Source organism: Parus major, chromosome Z (assembly GCF_001522545.3).
Source record: "Parus major isolate Abel chromosome Z, Parus_major1.1, whole genome shotgun sequence".
Taxonomy (NCBI): domain Eukaryota; kingdom Metazoa; phylum Chordata; class Aves; order Passeriformes; family Paridae; genus Parus; species Parus major.
Window position 1 is genome coordinate 34223132 of NC_031799.1, and position 11625 is coordinate 34234756.

Genomic DNA, 11625 nt, shown 5'->3' on the forward strand with positions numbered 1-11625 from the left:
TAAGTGAAAAATAATGCACTGTATTACCACCAAACCTTTAGTTTTTTAATGCAAAATTCACACATTTTTATGTGTAAAGTAAGCCAGAATATTACTTCTATCCCTACTACATTTGACACAAAGACAACCACATCCGGAATGCTGAGGTAGCTCTCTGCCAAGTTTTGATTGGTTTGATATCTCACTGCTGGTTGGTAGATGCTCTGAACTGCACCTGAACGAAAAAAAACCCCAAAATTTTGCCCTTGTGGCCCAGAAGACCAGTGGCATCCTGGGGTGCACAAGGAAGAGCATTGCCAGCGGGTCAAGGGAGATCATTCTCCTCTTCTGTTCAACCCTGGTGAGACACGTTTGGAGTGCTTTGTCTACTTTTAAGCTTGTCAGCACAAAAAGGACATGGAGCTGCTGGAGCAAGTTCAGTGGATGGCAACAAGGTGAAGAGGGGACTGGATCATTCCTCTTATGAGGAAAGGTTGAGGGAGTGGGGCGTGTTCAGCCCAGAGGAGAAGACTGAAAGGGGTCCTGATCAATGTCAGTACGTACCTGGTGGGAGGGCATCAAGAGGGAGGATCCAGGCTCTGCTCAGTGGTGCTGAGCAATAGGACAAGAGGCAGTGGGCATGGATGGATGCACAGGACCTCCCATTTGAATACAAAGAAGAACTTGACTTAGCACTGGAACAGAGTGTGCAGAGAGGTTGTGGGGTCTCTCTCACTGGGAAAATTCAAGAATTGTCTGGACACAATTCTGTGCTTTGTGCTCTAGGATGACCCTGTTTGAGCAGGAAGGTTGAAACCTACCATAGTGCCTTCCAACCACATCCATTCAGTGAGACACGTGTAAAGGAACACATTCCAAAAATCAACCACAGACCTTTTATATTTTAAAAGATACTATGTATAGGTGAATATTAGATACCCTTGTTTTATGAAATTTTAATTTGTGTTCTGATTGTGTTGATTCCCATGATTTTATATATACCCTTAATTGTGACTTATTTCTCCAATATGGAAATAGGTCCAACAGTTATTTTATTGACACTGCTTTGGGGAGACCTTACTGTGGTCTTTCAGTGTACAAGGGAGATTATAAGAAATATAGAACAAGATTTATATAAGGATTTGTACTTAGAGGACAAGGGGATAACTGTTTTAAACTTTAAACTGAAAATGTTTGGTTTAGATAGGATACAAGGAAGAATTTTTTTTATGATGAGGGTGGTGAGGCACAAGAACAGGCTGATGAGAGAAACTGTGGATGTCCCATCCCTGGAAGTGTTCAAGGCCAGTTTTGATGGAGCTCTGAGCAAGCTATTCTAGTGGGAGGAGTCCCTACCCACAGCAGGGGAGTTGGAAAAGATCATCTTTGAAGGCCACTTACAACACAAACTACTCTGTGATGAAGCAAGCACCTTATTTTGGAGAAATGCTAGTGTAAGTCTTAGTTCAAGGTTTGTACCACCATCAGTTTGACACCTGGCAAAATGATAGAACTTTGTGTGACAATCAATGCTCAGAACAGGAGAAATGAATAGGGGCAGTTCACAGCACAGAATTGCCATGGCTCTGCAATACTGAAATAACACCTTCAAATATTGAGCCAAAATCCTGCTGAGCATTGTTAAACCCTTACTGAAAGAAAATGAACAGCAGTGGAAGACTATCTACTGTCTGACAATCTACTGTTGTGACCAGTATATTTGCTTCCAGTTCTTACTTTCCTAAAAACTTTGTTTATACAATTCATTTAAGATTCTTAAGATTTTTAAAATTCTCAAGATTTTCTACAATCTCATTCCTGGTTGTAGAAAATACCGAGTTTATTATATTAAGAATGGTCATTACTTAGGTCATAAGGATCAGATGTCTGTGGATGTAATATGAAGCAGCACACACTGTGTGGCTCTCCCCATGTCTGTGAAAGGAAGGATACTTTGCAAAAAGGCATCTTTTAAAGCAGTTTATTTCTGGAATTAGACTGAACCAGCAGCAGACAGAAAGGGTATATCTGTAGAATAACAAAACTGTATTCACAGAGGAAGATGCTAGAAAGACAGCCTAAACAATCTGGAGTGTTTATGATGTCTTTCTAGCATCTCTCTACTCATTATCTTCTGTGTTAACCTCCAGAGAATGTGAACGGCTCCTTGTAATGTCTTTTACACACAAAGAATAACCTTGTATATCAGTCTGATCTCAGTCAGATTAAAACAAAGAAACAGGCCAACCATTTAGAAAATGTGAAAGGTTGTGAAAGTTCTCTGTCCTAGGAGAAACTGATGGGAAAGATCCACAAGAGCAGAAGGGGGTCAGTGATTTACAGTATCATGCTTCTCCTTGCTCTCTGCTGAAGTAGTTGCAAACACTCTGTGTGTCTGACTATGCAAAGGGGATGGAGCCCTACTCATAAGTATAAAGCTAATGGTCAGTGTTTACGAGTGAGTGAATTTGGAAAATTCAGTTCCAGGCAAGGTCATAAAAAGTCAGAAAATGCACATTTCAAGGCCTAACAAATGTACATGTTGCACAACAAATTGTAGTTCAGGTTGGGAAGAAATCTCTTTTGTGGACAATTAATAGCTCAGCCCAATTAAGTTCTGTGTAGAGCAGAGGTCCAAGAATACAAAAGAGAGTTCTTAAGTTGCATGAGAGTGAAGTGCCAGATGAGCAGTATTTCACTTGAATCAGGGCATCACCAGAGATGGCCACAGCTCTGATGTGACTTGCAAGGCCTAAATCTCTTGTCTCAGTTAACCAGTCTGGCTCACAAATGGGGAAGATTCCAATCACCACAGGCACCTGGGAGACAAGTTGCTGTACATCCCTGAGAAATCATGACCTCCTGGTACTGCAGCATGGGATTGGGAAAGAGAAATTTATTTCATTTAAGTATTTATTTAAAGGGCAGTGAATTGGTTCTTACACGTCTGACTGATTACATTTGGATTATCTTTAGGCTGTTTTACAGAATAAATTCATCTAGCAACCCACCCCAAAAAGCTGTGATATAAGGGAGCTTAGGAGCTGAAATGTCCCAGACTGCTGAGTGTGGGGGTTACTTTGAGTTTATTCTTTGAGTCATGCTTACCTTATGATTTTTTTTTTTTTTTTATCTGTAAGGGGTATTATGTTGTCTAACATGAAGTCTCAAAAATTCCAGTCCCCATATTAATTAATATGCCGTACTGTTAAAAGCTCAGTTCTAGAAAGTGGTGATTATTCTCTGAAAAGAATATAATTACTGTTAAAATGTAGGATAAAATGATTTTATGACCCTCATTCCATTACTTATGCTCATTTAAATTATTTGGATTACTTCTATTCTACATTTCTGTTAAAGAGAATTGATACCAGATTGTTAGTTTTGGCAACAAAATGTGAAGTTCTAGGGGAGAAGCCAGAGACCTCACTGGAAGTGGGCCTTCGTATGTCCTACTCCAGACATATTCTGAGTTATGGCACTTCTTGAATCTCTTTCCCCATTCACAGCTTCAGTCAGGCAGGTTAGCTGGCTGAAGGTGATGTGCTACTGATTACAGTATAACGCAGGATACTTTGCAATTCATCACAGAGATAACAATGCTCCCAAAAACCTTGCAGCTGCTCTCAAGACTGCTGCTGCCACGTTTGGTTCAACTGAGTGGAATAATGAGGATTAATGGAGGGAGAGCAACACAATCATAATTTGGTTGGCCACACACTATGTCCCATGCTAGGGTAAAGAAGAAGTAATTTCTTTCATTGGTTGAGGGACAAGAAGCATAAAACACACTATAAATTACAGCTGTGCTGCCTATGACAAAATACGGTGCAGTCTCTTATTATCTTATTACAAAAAACATTATTCAATAACAGGTATTTACGACAGAAGTATTTAGGATTCATACTTGAGACAACATTCTGAAGATAACGGATTCAGAAACTGAGCTAGAAATAGTAGCAAAGATGAGAGGAATTGTTCAGCTGTTTCTGAATTCCAGGAAGAAAGCAGATCTGTTGGCAGTAACAAAGAAGAGATGACCAGTGTTACTTAACTGGCAAATTCCCATATTCTGGCGCAGGAGATTTAAAAGTCTCAGTGAAGTAAACTCAAGCTCCTTCCCAAACTTGGGCATGCTTTGAATTTTTCAGAAACCACATTGGTGGCTTATGCCCCCAGAGAGCCTGCCCTTTGCAGGGATAGATCAAAATGGTGTAGGAGCTATAAGGCTCCATGGCTGCAGTGTGGGGACATGGAGACTGATGAAGTGAAAAAATGAAGGAATGAGTGCGGTGGGTGAGAAGTTATGGCTAGGGTACCAGTGCTGGCAAATGCTGTTCTGGCTGCTGGTTGTTCAGCCAGGTGTTCACAAATTCAGTGCTCTTGGAAAGGTGCTGCTTTAAAGGCCAAAAATTTAGGTGTGTTTCTTCACAGAGCTTTATTAAGACAGGGGAATCTGCCATCAGTCAAGGGGTGAGAAACAGACAGGCTCCAGCCACATGCTTCCTACCAGCCCCTCCACGGCTCAGGTAGCAGCGAGCTGAGGGTCCTGTAAAAAAACTGCTCTCCAGAAGTCTGTGGCCCTGCATCCTGGTGGCATTTTAGGCAAGAGCTGTGGAGTAAATAACCTGGTTATTCTCTTGCTGATGCATGCGTTTTTTTCTTTTGTTTTCTTAATTATTTCCTAATCTGTTACAGCTGTGCATAAACTGACCAAAGGACAGATAGCTCAGCTTGGCAGCTGAGGGCCTCTTTTGGCTGTAGCTGCTGTTTTGTGGAGAAGTGGATGCATCTCTGTGTCCTGTGATGCCCATCTTTTGCTTTCTTCCCTTGGACAATAATTGAGAATATGCCATGAAATCACCCAGAGTCTTGAGACTAAGCATATGGTCATTGATGTAAGATATCTGCATATATTTCAGCGAAGCAAAGCTCTAGACAAGGCTGTGTATTTTATTGGAGTCACTGAAAGTTATTTCAGTTCCTTCTTCATAACAGATAGTAGCAGCCTGCACTGTGGTTACCTGCAGCTGCATCACTACTCACTCTAAGGGGAGTGTGTAATGCTCCAGATCTGATTTTCCTGAGGTAATGTTGAGTACTGCTGGAAATGTAACTGTGTGAGTGATAATAGACTTTATTGACATGTTATTAATAGTGATGTAGATCTTTCTGATGCAGCATATTTTCCAATATGCTGCATAATAACAGTTTAGTTTTCTAAAATACTGTTTAAAAACTTAGATCTAGCATCAAATTAGTTAGTTCAGGGGGATTCTTTAATTGGTCATTAATGAAGTGTTTAGTGATAGAAAGTAAAGGCTGTCTGCCACACAGTTATACAATGTTTCTGTTAATAGTCCATTAGACCAAACTTTGTAATATCTTACCACACATATCAGGAATAAGTGGATATAAATTGAATTTTTATGACTATGGGAACTCCAAACCAGTTATTTTCTCATCCAACATATGGTAGCTATGAGGCTGAGAGATCAGATTAATCTGGTTTGATTTTGTTTCACTGTAAAAATAATGGTTTCATTGACAGATGTGCGTAATCATGCAGTACAAGACCTGTGACACATGTTTTGCCTTTCTAAAACTTATCAACAGAGCTACAGGCTACCAAGTTTTCCATAATTCCAGTCTAGTGTGTTCCAGACCAGAGGAGAGAGCTCAAGTACCAGAGCATGTAGAAATTATCTGTTCTAGGGGTTTTCTCCTCATAAAGAGACCAACCTCAGGTTATCCTTCTCCTGTTTTCCCTCAGCCTCAGGTTACCCATCTCCTGTTTTGCAGGTTTGTGCTGTGAGACAAATACCAGATTGCCTGCATTGCAGGTGCATGGAGTGCTGGGGCATTTTTTGTGAGTAGGGCAGACATAAGATGGGGCTGAACAAGTGTTATGCTCAGACTGTGGGATCTGAAAAAATCAGGGTGCAGTTTTGTACTAAGGGATGCTCTGCAAAGTGCTATCTTTGTATCATGCTTCTTCCCATGTTAGACTCTGATTTCCAAGTTCTCTGATTGTCTACTTATCACTCAGAGAAGGCATTCAGGATTTAGGTTAAAATATAGATTGAGAATCTTTAGATGGACATGTTGGAGTGGAAATGCTGAACTGGCCATTCCATCACTGTCATAAGGCTCTGATTTGGCTTCAGATATCCTTTTTCTCTCCCATTGCTGGAACTGCTGAAATAAGCACCTGCTGCAGACAACAACTTGGCTCTCAACTTCACTTTCACATACTACTCAAGGTATGTCTGATATTTTTGATAGAGACTAATTCCTTTCTCTAATGTCGAAGTGAAATGATGGCACTTGATCTCTGAAAGACACAGAGTAACAAGTTTCATGTCTGATGGCTTCTATTAGAAGGAGAGCTCTCTTGGAAGTGGTGTTGCTCAGCAGGACTAATTTAGAGTGGCTTTTTCTCACAGATTTATGTAACTCTCATAGTACGTTTGTGGTGCAGCTGTTGCTGATGTTGTGGAAGAGCTTCCAATTCCCAGGCAGAAACTGAGGAGTGAGATAACTCTTTTGGAGAATCTGTATGTGTACTATGGTCCCTGACTCCCTAGTGTGGTACCAAACGTGGGGAATCACCTATTGCATATCACAGCAATAACACAAAATTTAAAAAAAAAAAAGAAAGAAAATTTTAAAAAGTTAAGGGATTTGTTATCAGTTGCAGTCTTTTGCATTATTATTTTGTAACTCATCCTGTACAAAATAAGCTTCTAGGCCAAAGAGAAATAAGGAAAGAATATGGTGAGGCTGAAACTGGACTAAAACAAAATTCTATGCTTCAAAGCACTCTCTGCTTTTTAGAAATAATAAATTTATTTTTATCTTGTTTACTATAGCTAAAAATAAGTGGTATTTGGAAGACTGACCATTTATGCCCTGGTTACAGAGTCCTCTGTCATTTGCTACTGTTGATTTTGAATTCAATCTTGTAGTATGCCATAGTCATATTGGCTGTGTGATATTGAAATGCTCTATAAATATTGATTAGGTGTTCTAATAAATCAGTCTGATTGTTCAAAGTATTTACTATCTTTATTGTACCTGTTGCAACACCTCTTAGAGACATAGATATACCTTTGAATGAATCCTTAGCCATAAGCAAACAAGATGTTATCTCTATTATACATAGATGGAGTTTTTTTTTTTCTGTCAGTCTTGAAATCCTTTATAGAAATCCTTTATAGAAGGATTTTGTGATCAAGAAAAAATTAAAAGACATACTATATACATAACTATTTATATTTCAAGTATAAAACTGCCAATCTGAAATGTAAAAATCCGGATGAAGTGATAGTAAATGTTTTCAGAATTGCAATGCTAGTGATTATACAATACTTAAATGTAAAAGATCACGAGTCTGAATTATAGAGGATAGCATCACTGAAGTGCCCTGATAGAGCTGGAAGTTTTCAAATGCTTTGTTTTAGGGAATGAGTGCCATAAATTAAAATAATCACTGTTTTCTCCCATTTTCAATGAATCTAATTTTTTTTCCCCTATTATTTTTGTTTTGGTTTTTGTTTTTTTTCATTATGTAAAATTCTGGAGACTTGCTCAATATAGATTCAGTGATGGCTTTTGGAGTTCATGATGAGACTTGGTTACATTTCAAACCTATGTTCTTTGTAGAGTTTTGTTACCTCTGACAGTCTGTGACATTACAACTTACTGATTAGGTTTATGCAGTGTTTGTAATTATGTCCTTGTTCTGGCAGGAATGTGGCTTTTATATTTCTTGCTACTGTATTTCACTCTGAGTTAGTGTCTCTCTTGGATGTATCTATCTATTCAGAAAATCTGACACCTAGTTATGAGGAGTAATAGCAAAGAAATTCCCTAGTGTGCAATCCCAAAATCTTCCCTTCTGAAATCCCCCTTCAGAGAAACACAATTTTTAGTTTTTGCTTTGTGTAACACTTCTCATTGCTAAATTGCTAAATAATTACAGAAAATATGCCTTGATTTTTCTTCAAGTGTCCTCATTTCATTATGTGTTCCAACCATAATACCAGCTACACATAGTCAATATGTTTGACTTCTTTGATAGCACTATAAAGCAGGGATTTTAGCTTAACTTCAGATCTCTTTGTGCATTTATGATGTCATAGTAAGAATAATTATCATATATGTAGTATTCTATTAATATTTTTAATTTAAAGATTTCAAAGTTATTTTCCTATACAGTTATGTTTTTTATACAAATGCCCAATTAATAGCACAGATATTACACCAAAAGGAACAGCTTCAGGGCAGAGAAGGAATTATTTATTTTTTGTATTTGAACACAGGTTTTGCTGTATGCTGAAGAATCATTTCTGTTGAGAAGCACTTTGGTGTTGTGAAGTCAATAAATATACCTTTCACATTGAACTTAACAATTTCCAGCAATGTGAGTACTATTAAAAAAAAAAAAAAAAGAAGCAGCACATAAAGTTTCTAAATATCAGAGAACAGTCTTTGTGAACCAGATAATAAGACAGAAAATCACCAAAATGCCAGGAGGGCAATTTGAAATGAGAAGGCTGGTTAGGAACTGAATTGTAATTTGGGCAATAAACCCTGTTTATGATAGTCTTCCAGTCATTAACTGTGTCTGTTGCCAGAGGAAACTGGGACTATTAACTTCCTCTGACTGAACCAGAGGGAGAAAGCAATAATTTCTTTTACAAGCAGAAGGAAAGGTTCTGCTCAATAAAAAGCAATTAAACATTTCCTATAAAAAAGAATGCTCAGGAGACCTCATGCCACTGTCAATGTGGCTATCAAAAGCTTCCCTTTGGCTCTTTGAAAGCTATTCCATGTTATTTGTGTATTTATTACATCTCTGCAATTACAAACTTGACTGAAGACAAATTTTGTTGAGGTGAATGATTCCACTGAATGACTAAGGGTCTAATGAATTTCTTTCTCATCCCAAGGACTTTCTCATCCCAGTAATCTCTGATCTGTTTTCAGAGATGAGAACTGAAGAGATACTCCTGTACGCTTATCTTGCTTTGAACAAATAGAGATGACTTTCTAATTATTCAGATAATTTCATTCTGTGTCTTTAATTAATTTTGAACTTTTTTCCTCGGTAGGATATTTGTTGCTTTACTATCTTGAATCAGTTACTTGTTCAGGAAATTAGACTGTATCATTATATGCTGTATAAAGAAATGTTTCCTTTCAATCTCCTGAGACTACAAAAATATTTTGGTGCTATTATTTCTGTTAAAAGATTTTAATCTTGTGATCCTTGTCTGGATCATAGTATTCTGTGTACCACAAAAAGAAGAGAAAGGAAAGTCCTTTTTGCATGGAGCTCAGAATTGAGCAGTAGTGAAAGTTACAAAAACAGCAGACATGGCTTCTGGCTGTTATAGGAGTAGCCTGGGAAGAGAATTACTTCATTTTCATAATATACTGGTATCGTTTAGCTGTATGAGTAATTTTCACTCAAGGAAAAGGGTAATAAATTATTGCCAATTACTCCTTCAATTTATCATTATCAACATATAACAGTCATATCACTTTAGCAGTTCGTAAAAATCTGGTATTTCATGGGGTTTTATTAGTATCTGGATTGCTGTACAAAACGGCTTTCAGAGGAGAGAGTCTGCATCATTACACTGCTTCCCATCCATCACCAGCTGGCTATCAAAGGATACAGGAGTAAAGCAAACAATGAAAATTACTGCCCACATGCTGGTCCTCTTTCCACCATGGTGTCTGCAGTAATTGAAAGCTTGGCTTGTCTAACTGCAGCTGAATTCATGCAACATCTATTGCCAAACAAAGCACTCATAGTACTGCTTATTTCAAAGCTAATTTTCAGTAATGTTACTACTCAAGACTATTATTGAGTGGTGGGTTAAGTACTTTAACACTTAAGCAAGATCATCTCTGAAGGCCAAAGAAAAGCTTACTTGACTCTACGTTTTGTCTTTGTCATTTTTGTAGAAGATCATTCTATCACATTGCATTAGAAAAGGTGTGTGACAGAAGTATGGGAGCTCTTCCTCACCCCACAGGTGAATCACCCCATCAGTATCTGTGTTCTTGTGACCTACTTAGCATTCACCCCCTCAGGATGGGTTACAAATCCAACTTACATGTTATTGTAGTTGCATTTGCCTTCTGAATAGTACAAAATGGAAAAGGAGAAAAGCAAAGATTCAAGGAGATGAAATATATTCAAATGCAGGTATGCTATAGAACATAAGTGCTGAAAAATCTCTGTGAACAGGCTTTATTCTAGCTCTACTACACTGACTTTCTCTTTAGCTAGGTAAGAAAAGGTTATAGTGAGAAATACTTCAATGTGCTCTCTGTCTCCCTATTGGAGGGATTTTCAAAGCCATAAAACTAACAACACTATTTCATTTCTCCTTGAAACAGGAATGGTGCTAACATACCAGGGTGATGGGTTACAGCTTCAGAGAGACATGTGCCATTCTGCAGAAGTCAGTGAAGATACAGGTTTATAGAAAATCAAATCATAGACTGCTGAATAAGAGAGAATTCCAGTAACTGAAAGAATAGAAGGATTTGAAAACTGTTAATATTTTATATTAGAGCAACTGAGAAAAAATTTAACTCCTCCTTTGGGTCAAAAATGTAAGCATGAAGTAGACTTTAAGAGTACCATCCCCAAAAGTTTTGTAATGATTTAATGTATGCTAAGTAATTCACAATAATAATGAGTGTGCAAATTTTAGATAATTATTGGCTCTGTTATGCCAAAGTATTTGCAGTATTTTTGGTTAAAATAGAAGATTCTTTGCCTAAAGATATTTTTGTTCAGTTCCTTTTTATTTTACCAAACCAAAGCAAGAATTATCTGCAAGATTTTTGTGATCTCTTGGGCAGGCAGGAAGTGGGAACAGAAATTATAGCAAATATATCCAAGCTCTACAAAAGGGCTACAAAATTAATTCTCATTTTAAAAGGTATATTTTAATGCTTTAAATACTTTTAGAACTGGGTCATCTGCCTCAGCTTATTGGAAAGGAATCTACCAGGCTAGACTTCGAGGTGTGTGTGTGGCTGAAGCACATTTGAGTAAAGGTCTTCATTCTGCTTTTGGAAAGGGGTAGACACATAGCAACAAAGAGAAGTGGAAGACTACAAGCCATTGCTGATGGAATAGGCTTACAGCAGAGACATGTAACTTGACAGGTGTCATGTTATCATGTCGTGGGTTTATCCTAGACTTCCATCAGATTGAAATGATGGCTTTTCTTAAAATCTTTTTATGCCAAACACATGGATGGTAGCTGTCCACGTGTATAATATATTTTATTATTATTTTTAATATTTGGAACATTCTTCTACAAATTTCTAAGGGTTCATACAAAAAGGTGTCTATTATTTGGAAACACTTTTTCTACTACCCTGGTGGTTCAGATATTCAAATATCAGATGCAGTGCATTCCAAATAATGTGACTTGGTTTGGAAATTTGTTCCTTTGCAACAAAGAGAAAGAAAGACTGCTCTACAGATTCTCTTAAAAAGGGAACACATTCAGCACTAGAAGATGTAAAAATACAGCAACAAACCACATACTAGTAATTTCACAAAAACAGTTGTCTTGGCTGTTGCAAATGAGGAAAAGGAAAATAAAAGAG